The 14104-nt window shown below is 38.6% G+C and overlaps 1 pseudogene; it reads left to right on the top strand.

Moving 5' to 3' along the window:
- LOC116894237 overlaps positions 1 to 2794 on the top strand; it is a 47099-nt pseudogene extending 44305 nt beyond the window's left edge.
- Positions 2795 to 14104: the final 11310 nt, after the last annotated feature.

Raw genomic sequence — 14104 nt, 5'->3', positions numbered from 1 at the left:
CCAAAAAACTTATCCTTAATTGTTGAGAATTCCATAAAACAATGCATATATTGCCTAGAAGGTGGCAGCTCTCAGTTCTCATTTTATGATTGTTATGCCATTATTTCCACTATGTCTTAGAATGCATAGTTATAAAGTACTGGTGTATGGATAGGTATCACTTACTTCATGATCTTCCACAGTCATCTCTCTTGACCTTTATCACAAATCATGGTTAAAATAGGCTTCTTGGGGTTTTGAGAGATGGATCATCATTTAAGAGAAATAACTGCTCTTCTAGAGTTCAATTCCCAGCAACCGCATGGTGGCTTACAACCATCTGTAATGTGACCCAATGCCCTCTTCTCCTGTGTCTGAAGACAGCTATAGTATACCACTCATATACATAAAATAAATAATTTTTATAAAAAGATACGTTTCTTGAGGTATGAATCACAATGTCGCTTAATGATGTTTATAAAATCAAATATTTAGATGTGTTTTTGACAATCAGTAGATTAAGCTCAAGGACAGCATTGAGTTCATTATTACATGATAGGAAATCCTACCACCATGACTTTTCAAGTGAGCTCATAGTACCTTTGATATGAAATACTCCTTTGATAAATATCTCTTGCCTGCACTTAAGCTATATGGAATGTCCACAGATATTTTCAGTATGCACAGAATAGGAGAACTTCAACTATAGATATAAAATCCTGCACAATTTTATTTTAGTGAATATATATCCAAACCATACATAAGGCATATCAGGGTGAAAATACACATGATAACAATTTAAAATTCAAGATATCATTGATGCAAGATGATAGAATAAGCAAAACCTAATTTTCAAATAAAGTGTTATCCTTATATAATTTAGTTAATGAAACAGACATCACGTTTCTTAAGCAAGTTGAAGATAGAATTCTACTCTTGAAGTATACATTGTATAATACAAAAGCAACACCAAAATGCTCATAGTAGAAGCAAAGGAACAAGTTGTGAATGTGTAAAAGCTTGATAAAATATGAGTAGATTTCCATGAACATTAAAGTGAAAAAGGCAAGATATCAAAAGAGAAATTAAATTCTTCTGAAAATAACCTTGATAATTGTTACCTCAAAACTATAAAGCAGAGAAATTCCTTGATAAAGTTGATAGTGTTCAAAAGTACACTAAGGTTTAATGTAATGCAAATATGGCCTTATAAACTGAGGTACATGTTTTTTATTTCAAGGTAAAACACAAACATTTAGGAGCAGAATATTCAAAAACTACATTTAATACCTAGTAATAGTTGTCTACCTATGTGCTGACAAAGAATGCCATAGCTAATTGTTACAACATTATACTAGTGAAGGAATTAGGCTCCAAGAATGTAATGGCATTTTTAGTTTGAAGTCATTCACAGTATTAACCAAATTGGGGTTTCCAAGAGATTTTATGAAAATAAGAAAATATGGGTCCCAAATCAGAAAACATCATTTAGGAAATGAATCTCAAACACTAATGCCAGTATTGTATGGAATAAAAGTCCAGGATTACACACTTTTCATAAGGTGAGGTCAGAATCAAATTGCAATTATACAATATTGCTCTGAAATGTTATGACTCATAAAATAGATGCAACAGAGTCACAAATTGCAGGAAAGCATACAAAGGGAGAGCAAAGGCAGTGGGCTGTTTGATTTTTGTCAGCATAGACAAAGAGTACAGTATAGATTTGAAATGATGCACAGAGTACTAAAAGATGCCTTTCTGAAACAATAAAAAGAGGTGAATTGGGAAGCACTTCAATGAGCTGGGGATGATTAATATATTAGTGGGTATGTGAACACCTGAGGATTGATTCACAGTCACTTTCATTTCTGAACAGATATGGATCAGTGTCTGAAGTGCCCTGAAAGTCACTATGCCAACGCAGAGAAGAACCACTGCCTCCGGAAATCTGTGAGCTTTTTGGCCTATGAAGAGCCACTGGGGATGGCACTCACGATCACAGCACTGGGCTTCTCTGTACTCACAGCGGTGGTTCTTGTAGTCTTTGTGAAGCACAGAGACACCCCATTGTCAAGGCTAACAACCAGTCTCTCAGCTATATCCTGCTATGGACACTCTTCATCTGTTTCTCAGTTCCTTGCTCTTCATTGGACAGCCCAGCACAGCCACTTGCATCTTGCAGCAGACAGCATTTGGAATTTTGTTTACTGTGGCTCTCTCCACAGTGTTGGCCAAAGCCATTACAGTGGTTATTGCATTCAAGGCCACTGTTCCAGCTAGAATGGTGAGGTGGTTAATGGTATCAAGAGCCCCTAATTTCATTATTCCCTTCTGCACACTGATCCAAATTATGATCTGTGGAATCTGGTTGGTTACCTCTCCACCCTTCATTGATCAAGATACTCATGCTGAGCGTGGTCACATCATCATTGTGTGCAACATGGGTTCAACAGTTGCCTTCCACACTGTCCTGGGGTACCTCTGCTCCTTAGCACTTGGGAGCTACACCATGGCCTTCTTATCCAGGAATCTGCCTGACACATTCAACGAAGCCAAGTTCCTGTCATTCAGCATGCAGGTATTCTTCTGTGTTTGGATCACATTCCTCCCTGTCTATCACAGCACGAAGGGAAAGGTCATGGTGGCTATGGAAATATTCTCTACCTTGGCTTCCAGTATAGCACTCCTTGGATTGATTTTTGCACCCAAGTGCTACATTATTTTGTTAAGGCCAGAAAAAAACTCCTGTATTGATATCAGGCACAAAAGACATTCAAGAAGGAATATCCATTTAAATTTAGTTAAAAATTAAAATTTATCTATGATGGTGGTTTAATCCATGCCACAGCATTGTAAATGTCTTATTTAGACATAATATGATGTAATTATGTACACTCATAGTTCTTTATCTAATTCTATTAAACTCTCTTTGTACTGAGACCATTCATTTTATATTATGTTTTAGGTTCTTCAAATGATTTTTGTAACATTGTTTCAATGTATGCCATTTTTGGCCTACTTTCCCTTAACTATACTATTGTGGAATAAACTAATGGATACAAAGTGCTTTCCTCTGGATACAAAGTGCTGCTTTAGAAAATGTCTCACCATGTCAGCTACGTTGCACTCCTTTTGTCCTTTCAAAAAAAATTTATGTGACTGATTTGTTTTTCGACTCCAGAATATTCTATTGTATTCTACTCTGTAAACAGACGATTATTAGAGCAAAGTGTCTCTCCAGATTCAATTTGACAGGTTCTTATTTCCAGTGATCAGAAAAAAAGCCATGTTTTTGAATAACAGTAGAAGTTCCTTCTAATTTAATGTATTGTTACTCAAGGAAAAATGAAACTTCTTACTCTGCATAACTACAAGAGATGTCTGAGCATCTGTTTATAGACTTGGAGCTCAGGAACAGGATGTGAGTGACTAAGCAGGCATTTCATAGGCTGTCATGAGCATACCACATTGGAGAGAGGCATGCAGGTTCAGGTCAGATTAGCAAGGCCACTGAGGAAGATGGAGTTAGTAAAATTCTACAGCAGAGATAATATGGAGGTTATATACTTCATTTAAAAAAAAATAAAACTATTCTTTTTCAATTGTTTATTTCATTCATTTACATTTCAAATGTTTTCCCCCTCCCTGGTTTACCCCTTCACAAAGCCCCTATCTCATTCCCCCTTCCTCCTGCTTCTATGAGGGTTCTCCTCCACCTACCCACCCACTCCTACCTAAAGGCACTAGTCTCCCCTTCACTAGGGCATTGAGCTTCCACAGGACCAAGGGTTTCCCCTCCTTTTGATGCCACACGAGGAAATACTCTGCTACATATGCACCTAGAGTCATAGGTCCCTCCATTTGTACTCTTTGGCTGGTATTTACTCCCTGGGTGCTCTGAGGGGTCTGGTTAATAATGTTGCTCTTCCTGTGGGGTTGCAAACCACTTCAGCTTTTCCAGTTTTTTCTCTTGGGGTACACATGCTCAGTCTAATGGTTAGCTGTGAGCATCAGTATCTTTTCTGGTCATGTTCTGCCAGAGCCTCTCGGGGTAGTTGTACCAGGATCCTGTCAACAAGATCTATTGTCAGCAAGATCTTCTGGACATTGGCAATAGTGTCTGAGTTTGGTGTCTGCAGATGGGATGGATCCTGTGGTAGGGTAGGCTCTGGATGGCCTTTCCTTCAGTCTCTGCTCCACTTGGTCCTTGCATTTACTTTACATAGAAACAATTCTGGGTTAATATTTTGAGTTGTTTGGTTGGCCGCACCTCCAACCTGGGGCCATGCCAAACAAATATATACAGTGTCTACAGGTTCTATATCCCCTTTGTTGGGTATTTTGGTTAGTGTCATCCCTGATAGGTCCTCTGAAGTTTTGCTTCCCAGGCATCTGGGATTTTATACTGGCTACCCCCCAGTTCCTCATCCCACACCACTATACAGCTCCAATCAATTTGATGACCCTCTGTACTTCTCCCTCAGTCTCCTCCCAAAACTGATTCCACCCCCATTTTCCCCTCTTCCTTCTCCTTCCCTCCCAGGCCTCCCCTACACCCCGTGACTATTTTGTTTCCTTTTATACGTATGACTGTATCATTCACACTTGTTTCGTCCTTCATCTTGAAGTTCATATGGTATGAGTTGTATCATGGATATTCCAAGATATTTGGCTAATATCCACTTATCAATGATCAATGAATACATACCATGTGTATTCTTTTGTGGTTGGGTTATCTCACTCAAGATGATAATTTCTAGTTCCGTCCTTTTGCCTGAAAAAACACGATTCCCTTATTCTTTTATTTTTAGTTGGATTTTTTTACATTACATTTCAAATATTATCCCCTTTCCCAGTTTCCAATCCCCCTACTTTTCTTCTATAAGAGTATTCCCCTCCCCATCCACCCTCCCTACATGTCCCCATCCTGATATTACCCTACACTGGGGGTCTAACCTTGGCAGGACCAAGGGATTCTCCTTCTATTGGTGCCCAACAAGGCTATTCTCTGCTACATATGCAGTTGGAGCCCAGGGTCAGTCCATGTATAGTCTTTCAGTAGTGGTTTAGTCCCTGGAAGCTATGGTTGGTTGGCATTCTTGTTTTTATGGGGTTGAAAGCTCCTCAACTCTTTCAATACTTTCTCTAATTCCACCCAAAGGGGTCTTATTCTCAGTTCGGTGTTTTGCTGCTAGCATTGACCTCTTATTGGACATGCTCTGGATGTATCTCTCAGGAGAGCTCTATATCTGGTCCCTTTCAGCATGCATTTTTCAGCTTCATCAATCTTATCTAGTTTTGGTGGCCGTATATTTATGGGAAACATGAGAAGCAGCCTCTGAATGGCCATTCCTTGATTTGCTGCTCTAAACTGTGCTTCCACATCCCTCCTATGGATTTTTTTTCCTTTTGAAGAAGGATTGGGAGCATCTGCATTTTGGTCTTCCTTCTTCAGCTACGTGTGGTCTTAGGTAATTAGAGATTTTGGCTAATATCCATTTATTTAATGAGTGTATACCATGTGTGTTTTTCTGTGATTTGAGTAACCTAACTCAGGATGATATTTTCTACTTCATTCCACTTGCCAATGAATCTCATGAAGTCATTGTTTTTGATAGCTGAGTAGTATTCCATTGTGTAGATGTACCACATATTTTGAATCCATTCCTCTGTTGAAGGGCATCTGGATTCTTTCCAGCTTCTGCCTATTATAAATAAGGCTGCTATGAACATAGTAGAGCATGTGTCTTTGTTGTATGTTTGAGCATCGTTTGGGTATATGCCCAAAAGAAGTATAGCTGGGTCCTCAGGAAGTGGAATGTCCAATTCTCTGAAGAACTTCCAGACTGATTTCCAGAGTGGTTGTACCAATTTGCAATTCTACCAACAATGGAGGAGTGTTCCTCTTTCTCCACATCCTCACCAGCATCTGCTGTCACCTGAGTTTCTTAATCTTAGCCATTCAGACTGCTGTGATGAGGAATCTCAGGATTGTTTTGATTTGCATTTTCCTATGACTAAGGATGTTAAACATTACTTTAGGTGCTTTTTGGCCATTCGATAATCAGCAGCTAAGAATTTTTTTGTTTGGCTGTGTACCCCAATTTTTAATAGGGTTATCTGGCTCTCTGGAGTCTAACTTCTTGAGTTCTTTGTATATTTTGGATATTACCCCTCTATTAGATGGAGGATTGTTAAAGATCTTTTCCCAATCTGTTGGTTGCCGTTTTGTCCTAATGACAGTGTCTTTTGCCTTACAGAAGCTTTGAGATTTTATGAGGTCCCATTTGTCGATTCTTGATCTTAGAGCATGAGCCATTGGTGTGTTGTTCAGGAAATTTTCCTTACTACCCACGTGATTGAGACTCTTCCCCACTTTTCTTCTATTAGTTTGAGTGCATCTAGTTTGAAGTGGAGGTCTTTGATCCACTTGGACTTAAGCTTTGTACATTGTGATAAGAATGGATCAATTTGCATTTTGCTACATGCTGACCTCCAGTTGAACCAGCACCATTTGTTGAAAATGTTATCTTTCTTCCATTGGTTTTAGCTCCTTTGTCAACGATCAAGTGACTATAGGTGTGTGGGTTCATTTCTGAGTCTTCAATTCTGTTCCACTGATCTATCTACCTGTGTCTTTAAAAATATCATACAGGTTTATGACTATTGCTCTGTAATATTGCTAATATTGTAATATTGTAAAGGTAGGGGTGGTGATTTGCCCAGAAGTTCTTTTGTTGTTGAGTATAATCTTCACTATCCTGGGTTTTTTGTTATTCCAAAAGAATTTGCAAATTGCTCTTTCTATGTCTATAAAGAATTGAGTAGAAATTTTGATAGGGATTGCATTGAATCTGTAGATTGCTTTTGGCAATATGGACATCTTTACTATATTAATCCTGACAATCCAAAAGCATGGAAGATCTTTCCATCATCTGAGATCTTCCTCAATGTCTTTCTTCAGAGATTTGAAGTTCTTGTCATACAGATCTTTTACTTGCTTGGTTAAAGTCACACCAAGATATTTTATATTATTTGGGACTATTGTGAAAGGTTTCATTTCCCTAATTTCTTTCTCAGTCTGTTTATCCTTTGAGTAAAGGAAGGCTACTGATTTGTTTGTGTTATTTTTTTATTCTGACATTTTGCTGAACTTGCTTATCAGGTTAAGTAGTTCCCTGGTGGAACTTTAGGGGTCACTTAAGTACACTCTCATATCATCTGCAAATAGTGATATTTTGATTTTGTCCCTTCCAATTTGTATCCCATTGGCCTCCTTTCACTGTCTGATTGCTCTGGCTATGATTTCAAGTACTATATTGAATAAGTAGTGAGAGAGTGGGCAGCCTTGTCTACTCCCTGATTTTGGTAGGATTGCTTCAAGTTTCTCTCAATTTAGTGTGATGTTAGCTACTGGATTGCTGTATATGGATTTTACTATGTTTATATATTGGCCTTGAATTCCTGAGCTTTCCAGAACTTTTATCATGGAGGGGTATCGAATTTTGTCAAATGCTTTCTAAGCATCTAATGAAATGGTCATGCTCTTATTATCCTTGAGTTTGTTTATATAGTGCATTGCATTGATGGATTTTCATATATTTAAACATTCCTGCATCCCTGGGATGAAGCCTACTTGTTCATGATGGATGATTGTTTTGATGTGCTCTTGGATTCAGTTTGCAAGAATATAAATGAGTATTTTTGCATCAGTATTCATAAGGGCAATTGGTCTGATGTTCTCTTTCTTTGTCGGGTCTTTAGGTGGTTTCAGTATAAGAGTAATTGTGGCTACATAGAAGGAATTTGGTAGTGCTCCATCTCTTTCAATTTTGTGGAATAGTTTGGACAATATTGGTATGAGTTCTTCTATGAAGGTCTGATAGAATTCTGCACTAAACCCATCTGGTCCTGAGCTGTTTTTGCTTGGGAAACTTTTAGTAAATGCTTCTATTACTTTGGGGGCTATGGGGTTGTTTAGATGGTTTATTTGTTCCTGATTTAACTGTGGTACCTGGTATCTGTCTAGAAAATTATCCATTTCCTCAAGATTTTCCAATTTTGTTGAATATAAGCTTTTGTAGTAGAATCTGATTTTTTTTTTTAATTTCCTCAGACTCTGTTGTTAGGTCGCCCATTTCATTTCTGATTTTGTTAATTTAGATACACTGTCTGTGACCTCTGTTTAATCTGACTAAGGGTTTATCTATCTTATTGATTTTCTTAAAGAACCAGCTCCTGGTTTTGGTGATTCTTTGTATAGTCCTTTTCATTTCTATTTGGTTGTTTTCAGCCCTGAGTTTGATTATTTCCTGCCTTCTACTCCTCCTGGGTGTATTTGCTTCTTTTGTTCTAGAGCTTTTAGGTGTGCTGTCAAAGTGCTGACATACGCTCTCTCTTTTTCTTTTTGCAGTCACTCAGAGTTATGCATTTTCCTCTTAACACAGCTTTCATTATATCTTCATTTTCATTAAATTCCAAGAAATCTTTAATCTCTTTCTTTATTTCTTCCTTGAACAAGTTGTCATTGAGTCGAGTGTTGTTCAACTTCAATGTATACGTGGTCTTTCTGTCGTTGTTGTTGTTAAGGAAAACCATTCTTAGTCCATGCTGATCTGATAGAATGCATGGGATCATTTCTATCTTCCTGTATCTGTTGAGACCTGTTTTGTGACTGATTATATGATCAACTTTGGAGAAGGTTCCATGAGGTGGTTAAAAGAAGATACATCCTTTTGTTTTAGGATGGAATGTTCTATAGATATCTGTTAAATCTATTTGGTTCATAACTTTGGTTAGTTTCTCTATGTCTCTGTTTAATTTCTGTTTCCATGATCTGTCCATTGATGAGAGTAGGGTGTCAAAATCTCCTACTATTATTGTGTGAAGTGAAATGTGTGCTTTGAACTTTAGTAATGTTTCCTTTATGTATGTAGGTGCCCTTGCATTTGGAGCATAGATATTTAGGATTAAGAGTTTATCTTGGTGGTTTTTTCCTTTGATGAATATGAAGTGTCCTTTCTCATCTTTTTTAATGACTATTAGTTGAAAGTAATTCTTGTTTGAAATTAGAATGGCAACTCCAGCTTATTACTTTGGGCCATTTTCTTGGAAATTCATTTTCCAGTCATTTAGTTAGTGGCTATCCTTGACTCTGAGCTGGGTTTCCTGCATGTATCAAAATGCTGGATCCTCTTTACATGTCAGATCTGTTAATCTATGTCTTTTTATTGGGGAATTGAGTCAGTTGATGTTGAGAGATATTAAGGAATAGTGATTGTCGCTTTTTGATATTTTCATTATTAGAGGTGTAATTATGTTTGTGTGTCTCTCTTTTGGCTTTGTTGCAAGGAAATTATATTCTTGCTTTCTGTATGGTGTAGTTTCTCTCCCTGTGTTGGAGATTTCCATCCATTATCCTTTGTAGGGCTGGATTTGTAGAAAGATATTGTGTAAATTTAGTTTTGTCATGGAATATCTTGTTTTCTCTATCTATGTTTATTGAGAGTTTTGCTGGATACAGTAGATTGGGCTGGCATTTGTGTTCGCTTAGGGTCTGTATGATATCTGTCCAGGATCTTCTGGCTTTCATAGTCTCTCATAAGAAGTCTGGTGTCATTCTTATAGGTCTGCCTTTATATGTCACTTGACATTTTCCCCTTACTGCTTTTAGTATTCTTTGTTTTGTGCATTTGGTGTTTTAACTATTATGTGATGGGAGGATTTTTTCTTCTGGCCCAATCTATTTGGAGTTCTGTAGGATTCTTGCATGTATATGCATATCTCTTTCTTTAGGTTAGGGAAATTTTCTTCTCTAATTTTGTTGAATATATTCATTGGCCCATTAAGTTGGGAGTCTTCACTTTCTTCTACACATATTATCCTTCAGTGTGATCTTCTCATTGTGTCCTGGATTTATTGGATGTTATGGGCTAGGAGCTTTTTCAATTTTACATTATCTTTGACAGTTGTTTCAGTGTTTTCTCTGGTATGTTTTGCCCGTGAGATTCTCTTCTCTCTCTTGTATTGTGTTGGTGATGTTTTTATTTATGACTCCTTGTCTCTTCTTTAGGAATTCTACATCCAGGGTTGGCTACTTTGTGCTTTCTTTATTGTTTATATTTCCATTTTTACATCCTGAATGGTTGTGTTCAATTCCTTCACCTATTTGACTATGTTTTCCTGTAATTCTTTCAGGGATTCTTGTGTTTCCTTTTTAAAGGCTTCTACTTGTTTACTAATGTTTTCCTGCATTTCTTTAAGGGAGTTCTTTATGCCTTTCTTAAAGTCCTCCATCGTTATGAAAAAAATGTGACTTTAGGCACTCAAACGGCAGATCCCCCGCAGTCCAGACACCACCCAGACCTGAAGGGAAGTAGTCAACAGTTCTCTGCACCCAAATCCCATGGGAGGGAGAGCTAAACCTTCAGAGGGGCAGACATGCCTGGGAAGCCAGAAGAGACTACACTCTGCCCACATTTCTGACTCCAGAGGAAAACACCTAATGCAATATGGGACCCCAGTGCACAGGGCCCTGGGAAAAGGCGGCTCCTGGTTGCCACCCTCACCAAGAGCTCAAAAGCCCCCCACGAGCACCTTGAGAGGAGGACCACAGGTAAGACCAACTTTTCTGCTCCAAGCAACCTGCCTGGTGGACTCAGGACACACAGGGACAAAATTCCTCATGGACCAGACACTTCCTGTTATTAGCTGGAGCCCCAACCTCGCTGATCCCAGCTCACATCTCACTGCTCCCAAACCCCTTGGGAGAGAGAGCTCACTGCCCAGACAGGTGGGCCCTCCTGAGACTGCAGAGCAGGAGAGACCACCAATATTGCCCACCTCTGACCACATCCCTGGCCCAAGAGGAAACTGTATACGGCCTCTGGTAACCAGAAGATAGGAGCACTCGAAAGGCAGATCCCCCACAGTCCAGACACCGCCCAGACCTGAGGGGAACTGGTCAACAGTTCTCTGCACCCAAATCCCATGGGAGGGCGAGCTAAACTTTCAGAGTGGCAGACATGCCTGGGAAGCCAGAAGAGACTACACTCTGCCCACATTTCTGACTCCAGAGGAAAATGCCTAACACCATCTGAAACCCCGGTCCACGGGGGCTCTGGGAAAAGGCAGTGCAGACCCTCCTGGTTGCTGCCATCATGGAGAGCTCAAAAGCAGCCCCCCACTATGAACTTGAGCTGGGGGACCACAGGTAAGACCAACTTTTCTGCTCCAAGCGACCTACCTGGTGGACTCTGAACACAGGCCCACAGGAACAACTTAAGACAGGAAAGACTACACACCCGAAAGCAGAACACACTGTTCCCATGACTGGCTGAAAGAAAACAGGAAAACAGGTCTACAGCACTCCTGACATGCAGGCCTATAGGACTGTCTAGCCACTGTCAGAAATAACAGAACAAGGTAACACCAGAGACAAGCTGATGGCAAGAGGCAAGCGCAGGAACCCAACCAACAGAAACCAAGACTATATGGCATCATAGGAGCCCAATTCTCCCACCAAAGCAAACACTGAATATCCAAACACACCAGAAAAGCAAGACCTAGTTTCAAAATCATATTTGATCATGATGCTGGAGGACTTCACGAAAGACATGAAGAACTCCCTTAGAGAAACACAGGAAAACATAAATAAACAAGTAGAAGCTTATAGAGAGGAATCACAAAAAAACCCTGAAAGAATTCAAGGAAAACACAATCAAACAATTGAAGGAATTAAAAATGGAAATAGAAGCAATAAAAAGGACACAAGGAAACAACCCTGGATATAGAAAACCAAAGGAAGAGACAAGGAGACATAGAAACAAGCATCACCAACAGAATACAGGAGATAAAAAGAGAGAATCTCAAGAGCAGAAGATTCCAAAGAAATCATCTACACAACAGTCAAAGATAATGTAAAATGGAAAAAGCTACTAGTCCAAAACAAACAGGAAATCCAGGATTCAATGAGAAGATCGAACCTAAGGACAATAAGTAAAGGAGAGAGTGAAGACTCCCAGCTCAAAGGACCAGTAAATATCTTCAACAATATCGTAGAAGAAAACTTCCCTAACATAAAGAAAGAGATGCCCATAAACATATAAGAAGCCTACAGATCTCCAAATAGATTGGACCAGAAAAGAAACTCCTCCCATCACATAATAGTCAAAACACCAAATGCACAAAATAAAAAAGAATATTAAAAGCAGTAAGGGAAAAAGGTCAAGTAACATATAAAGGCAGACATATCAGAATCACACGAGACTTCTCACCAGAGACTATGAAGGCCAGAAGATCCTGGACAGATGTCATACAGGCCCTAGGAGAACACAAATGACAGCCCAGGTTACTCTATCCAGCAAAATTCTCAATTAACATAGATGGAAAAACCAAAATATTCCATGACAAAACCAAATTTACACAACATCTTTCTACAAATCCAGCACTACAAAGGATAATAAATGGTAAAGCCCAACATAAGGAGGCAAGCTATACCCTAGAAGAAGCAAGAAACTAATCGTCTTGGCAACAAAACAAAGAGAAGAAAAGCACACAAACATAACCTCACATCCAAATATGAATACAACCGGAAGCAATAATCACTATTCCTTAATATCTCTCAACATCAATGGTCTCAATTCCCCAATAAAAAGACATAGATTAACAAACTGGATATGCAATGAGGACCCTGCATTCTGCTGCCTACAGGAAACACACCTCAGAGACAAAGACAGACACTACCTCAGAATGAAAGGCTGGAAAACAACTTTCCAAGCAAATGGTCTGAAGAAGCAAGCAAGAGTAGCCATTCTAATATCAAATAAAATCAATTTTCAACTAAAAATCATCAAAAAAGATAAGGAAGGACACTTCATATTCATCAAAGGAAAAATCCACCAAGATGAACTCTCAATCCTAAATATCTATGCTCCAAATACAATGACACTTACATACATAAAAGAAACCTTACTAAAGCTCAAAGCACACATTGACCTCACACAATAATAGTAGGAGATTTTAACACCCTACTCTTATCAATGGACAGATCATGAAAACAGAAATTAAACAGAGATATAGACAGACTAAGAGAAGTCATGAGCCAAATGGACTTAACGGATATTTATAGAACATTCTACCCTAAAACAAAAGGATATACCTTATTCTCACTACCTCTGCCACTTCCTCCAAAATTGACAGTATAATTGGTCATAAAACAGGCCACAACAGATAGAGAAAGATAGAAATAATCCCATGCGTCCTATCAGACCACCACGGGCTAAAGCTGGTCTTCAATAAAAATAAGGGAACAACGCCCACATATACATGGAAGTTGAGCAATGCTCTACTCAATGATAACCTGGTCAAGGAAGAAATAAAGAAAGAAATTAAAAACTTTTTAGAATTTAATAAAAATGAAGGTACAACATACCCAAACTTGTGGGACACAATGAAAGCTATGCTAAGAGGAAAACTCATACCTCTGAATGCCTGCAGAAAGAAATAGGAGAGAGCATATGTCAGCATCTTGACAGCACACCTAAACGCTCTAGAACAAAAAGAAGCAAATACACCCAGGAGGAGTAGAAGGCAGGAAATAATCAAACTCAGAGCTGAAATCAACCAATTAGAAACAAAAAGGACCATAGAAAGATCATCAGAATCAATAGTTGGTTCTTTGAGAAAATCAACAAGATACATAAACCCTTAGCCAGACTAATGAGAGAACACAGAGAGTTATTAACAAAATCAAATTAACAAAATCAGAAATGAAATGGGAGACATAACTACAGAATCAGATGAAATTCTAAAAATCATCACATCCTACTATAAAAGCCTATATTCAACAAAACTTAAAAATCTGCAGGAAATGGACAATCTCCTAGACAGATACCAGGTACCGAAGTTAAATTCAGGAACAGATAACCCATTTAAATAACCCCATAACTCCTAGAAAATAGAAGCAGTCATTAAAGGTCTCCCAACCAAAAAGAGCCCAGGTCCAAACAGGTTCAGTGCACAATTCTATCAGAACTTCATAGAAGATCTCATACCAATACTATTCAAACTATTCCACAAAATTGAAACAGATGTAGAGCTACTGAATTCCTTCTATGAAGCC

Source organism: Rattus rattus, chromosome 2 (assembly GCF_011064425.1).
Source record: "Rattus rattus isolate New Zealand chromosome 2, Rrattus_CSIRO_v1, whole genome shotgun sequence".
Classification (NCBI taxonomy): Eukaryota; Metazoa; Chordata; class Mammalia; order Rodentia; family Muridae; genus Rattus; species Rattus rattus.
This window is presented reverse-complemented; position numbering and strand designations above follow the sequence as displayed.